Raw genomic sequence first — 5,000 nt, 5'->3', positions numbered from 1 at the left:
TCAAAGTTCCCGTTCCCTTTTGTTTGTGTCACGCTTGGAAATGCTTGAGAGGTGACACTTTGTCAAAATTGCAGCTGGTGTCTCATCATCATCATCACCGCTGCTCATCAGCCTTCCTTGGATGCCTGCCATGCACGCGGCCCAACGGGGCACTCAGATGGGGTGGGCAGCCCGGACCGCCTTGCGCGGCCCAACACGGGCGCCCAGGGGGACGCGGAAACCCGTTTTAGAAAATAACCTCCAGGGGTTTTCCAAGAGCGGCACAGCCCCAGCTCACGTCCGTGTTTCAGTGCGTCAAAAGCGGATTCAAAAGTGTGCTTTTCTCGGTACTTCCCCTGGAGGTCAGTGTTTCTAAAAACTGGGTTTCCGAAATCGTGCTGGAGGTGTTTTGGTCAACCAGGAAAAATGGCATTTACGGGAGAGGGTAAAGTATACCCCCCCCCCCCCTCTCGGCTGATTTACCCTCTCCCGTAAACGCGTTTTTTCCTGGTCGACCAAAACACTCATTGACTCCCATTCATTTGACACTTTGTCATTTTTTCAGCACTTTTTTCGCGCATTGGGTACTCCGCCCATTGACTCCCATTCATTTGACACTTTGTCGTTTTTCCAGACCTTTTTTCACGCATTGGGTACTCCGCCCATTCACTCCCATTCATTTGACACTTTGTCGTTTTTTCAGCACTTTTTTCGCGCATTGGGTACTCCGCCCCATTCACTCCCATTCATTTCACACTTAGAAAAATCATCCGAGCGGCTCTCCACGCATTTTATAGCCGCTTTGGGGCTCCAGCCGCCTCGGCCTTCATTTCTGACTAGGCTCGTGTGGACTTTGTCGTTTTTTCAGCACTTTTTTCGCGCATTGGGTACTCCGCCCCATTCACTCCCATTCATTTCACACTTTGAAAAATCATCCGAGCGGCTCTCCACGCGTTTTATAGCCGCTTTGGGGCTCCAGCCGCCTCGGACTGCATTTCTGACTAGGCTCGTGTGGACTTTGTCGTTTTTTCAGCACTTTTTTTACACATTGGGTACTCTGCCCCATTCACTCCCATTCATTTGACACTTTGAAAAATCATCCGAGCGGCTCTCCACGCGTTTTATAGCCGCTTTGGGGCTCCAGCCGCCTCGGACTGCATTTCTGACTAGGCTCGTGTGGACTTTGTCGTTTTTTCAGCACTTTTTTTACACATTGGGTACTCTGCCCCATTCACTCCCATTCATTTGACACTTTGAAAAATCATCCGAGCGGCTCTCCACGCGTTTTATAGCCGCTTTCAGACTCCTGCCGCCTCGCCTGCACTTCCGCCTCGGTCCGTTAGGATTTAGGCCTTTTTTCAGCACTTTTTCTCCGTTCCTCCGGGGCGACAGCGGCTCTCCACGCATTTTATAGCCGTTTTCAGACTCCTGCCGCCTCGCCTGCACTTCCGCCTCGGTCCGTTAGGATTTAGGCCTTTTTTCAGCACTTTTTCTCCGTTCCTCCGGGGCGACAGCGGCTCTCCACGCATTTTATAGCCGTTTTCAGACTCCTGCCGCCTCGCCTGCACTTCCGCCTCGGTCCGTTAGGATTTAGGCCTTTTTTCAGCACTTTTTCTCCGTTCCTCCGGGGCGACAGCGGCTCTCCACGCATTTTATAGCCGTTTTCAGACTCCTGCCGCCTCGCCTGCACTTCCGCCTCGGTCCGTTAGGATTTAGGCCTTTTTTCAGCACTTTTTCTCCGTTCCTCCGGGGCGACAGCGGCTCTCCACGCATTTTATAGCCGTTTTCAGACTCCTGCCGCCTCGCCTGCACTTCCGCCTCGGTCCGTTAGGATTTAGGCCTTTTTTCAGCACTTTTTCTCCGTTTCTCCGGGGCGACAGCGGCTCTCCACGCATTTTATAGCCGTTTTCAGACTCCTGCCGCCTCGCCTGCACTTCCGCCTAGGTCCGTTAGGATTTAGGCCTTTTTTCAGCACTTTTTCTCCGTTTCTCCGGGGCGACAGCGGCTCTCCACGCTTTTTATAGCGGTTTTCAGACTCCTGCCGCCTCGCCTGCACTTCCGCCTAGGTCCGTTAGGATTTAGGCCTTTTTTCAGCACTTTTTCTCCGTTCCTCCGGGGCGACAGCGGCTCTCCACGCTTTTTATAGCCGCTTTGGGGCTTTAGCCGCCTCGGCCTGCATTTCTGACTAGGCTCGTGTGGACTTTTTCAGCACTTTTTTTGTGCATTGGGTACTCTCGCCCATTGACTCCCATTCATTTGACACTTTGTCATATTTTCAGCACTTTTTTGGCGCATTGGGTACTCTCGCCCATTGACTCCCATTCATTTGACACTTTGTCATATTTTCAGCACTTTTTTGGCGCATTGGGTACTCTCGCCCATTGACTTCAATGCATTTACTGCAACTCCTGCCTGTGTCCGCCAGAGGGCGTCTGGCTTAACAGCGGCTCTCCACGCTATTTCTATCCGCTTTGAGGCTCCAGGCAGCTCGGCCTGGGTTTCTGAATTTCTCCCTTGACACTTTGTTACTTTTTCACCTTTTTTCTCATTTCATCCAGGGACACAGCGGCTCTCCACAGACTTTCCCGCGGCCCCTGGGCTCCAGGACCCTAGGCATGGGTTTCTGCCTAGCTCCCTTGACACTTTGCCATTTTTTCACCTTTTTTCTCATTTCATCCAGGGACACAGCGGCTCTCCACAGACTTTCCCGCGGCCCCTGGGCTCCAGGACCCTAGGCATGGGTTTCTGCCTAGCTCCCTTGACACTTTGCCATTTTTTCACCCTTTTTCTCATTTCATCCAGGGGCACAGCGGCTCTCCACAGACTTTCCCGCGGCCCCTGGGCTCCAGGACCCTAGGCATGGGTTTCTGCCTAGCTCCCTTGACACTTTGCCATTTTTTCACCTTTTTTCTCATTTCATCCAGGGACACAGCGGCTCTCCACAGACTTTCCCGCGGCCCCTGGGCTCCAGGACCCTAGGCATGGGTTTCTGCCTAGCTCCCTTGACACTTTGCCATTTTTTCACCCTTTTTCTCATTTCATCCAGGGCAACAGCGGCTTTCCACAGACTTTGCAGCCGCCCCTGGGCTCCAGGACCCTAGGCATGGGTTTCTGCCTAGCTCCCTTGACACTTTGCCATTTTTTCACCCTTTTTCTCAATTCATCCAGGGACACAGCGGCTCTCCACACACTTTAGAACCGCCCCTGGGCTCCAGGCAGCTCGGCCTGAGTTTCTGAATTTCTCCCTTGACACTTTGCCATTTTTTCACCCTTTTTCTCAATTCATCCAGGGACACAGCGGCTCTCCACACACTTTAGAACCGCCCCTGGGCTCCAGGCAGCTCGGCCTGAGTTTCTGAATTTCTCCCTTGACACTTTGCCATTTTTTCACCCTTTTTCTCATTTCATCCAGGGACACAGCGGCACTCCACAGACTTTACAGCCGCCCCTGGGCTCCAGGCAGCTCGGCATGGGTTTCTGCCTAGCTCCCTTGACACTTTGCCATTTTTCCACCCTTTTTCTCATTTCATCCAGGGACACAGCGGCTCTCCACAGACTTTGCAGCCGCCCCTGGGCTCCAGGACCCTAGGCATGGGTTTCTGCCTAGCTCCCTTGACACTTTGCCATTTTTTCACCCTTTTTCTCAATTCATCCAGGGACACAGCGGCTCTCCACAGACTTTACAGCCGCCCCTGGGCTCCAGGACCCTAGGCATGGGTTTCTGAATTTTTCCGTTGACACTTTGCCATTTTTTCACCCTTTTTCTCATTTCATCCAGGGACACAGCGGCTCTCCACAGACTTTACAGCCGCCCCTGGGCTCCAGGCAGCTCGGCCTGAGTTTCTGAATTTCTCCCTTGACACTTTGCCATTTTTTCACCCTTTTTCTCAATTCATCCAGGGACACAGCGGCTCTCACAGACTTTAGAACCGCCCCTGGGCTCCAGGACGCAAGGCATGGCTTACTCTCGCCCATTGACTTCAATGCATTTACTGCAACTCCTGCCTGTGTCCGCCAGAGGGCGTCTGGCTTAACAGCGGCTCTCCACGCTATTTCTATCCGCTTTGAGGCTCCAGGCAGCTCGGCCTGAGTTTCTGAATTTCTCCCTTGACACTTTGCCATTTTTCCACCTTTTTTCTCATTTCATCCAGGGACACAGCGGCTCTCCACAGACTTTGCAGCCGCCCCTGGGCTCCAGGACCCTAGGCATGGGTTTCTGCCTAGCTCCCTTGACACTTTGCCATTTTTTCACCTTTTTTCTCATTTCATCCAGGGACACAGCGGCTCTCCACAGACTTTGCAGCCGCCCCTGGGCTCCAGGCAGCTCGGCCTGAGTTTCTGAATTTCTCCCTTGACACTTTGCCATTTTTCCACCCTTTTTCTCATTTCATCCAGGGACACAGCGGCTCTCCACAGACTTTGCAGCCGCCCCTGGGCTCCAGGCAGCTCGGCCTGGGTTTCTGAATTTCTCCCTTGACACTTTGCCATTTTTTCACCTTTTTTCTCATTTCATCCAGGGACACAGCGGCTCTCCACAGACTTTGCAGCCGCCCCTGGGCTCCAGGCAGCTCGGCCTGGGTTTCTGAATTTCTCCCTTGACACTTTGCCATTTTTCCACCCTTTTTCTCATTTCATCCAGGGACACAGCGGCTCTCCACAGACTTTGCAGCCGCCCCTGGGCTCCAGGCAGCTCGGCCTGGGTTTCTGAATTTCTCCCTTGACACTTTGTTACTTTTTCACCTTTTTTCTCATTTCATCCAGGGACACAGCGGCTCTCCACAGACTTTCCCGCGGCCCCTGGGCTCCAGGACCCTAGGCATGGGTTTCTGCCTAGCTCCCTTGACACTTTGCCATTTTTTCACCCTTTTTCTCATTTCATCCAGGGCAACAGCGGCTCTCCACAGACTTTGCAGCCGCCCCTGGGCTCCAGGACCCTAGGCATGGGTTTCTGCCTAGCTCCCTTGACACTTTGCCATTTTTTCACCCTTTTTCTCATTTCATCCAGGGACACAGCGGCACTC

Source organism: Dunckerocampus dactyliophorus, unplaced genomic scaffold (genome assembly GCF_027744805.1).
Source record: "Dunckerocampus dactyliophorus isolate RoL2022-P2 unplaced genomic scaffold, RoL_Ddac_1.1 HiC_scaffold_41, whole genome shotgun sequence".
Classification (NCBI taxonomy): Eukaryota; Metazoa; Chordata; class Actinopteri; order Syngnathiformes; family Syngnathidae; genus Dunckerocampus; species Dunckerocampus dactyliophorus.
This window is presented reverse-complemented; position numbering follows the sequence as displayed.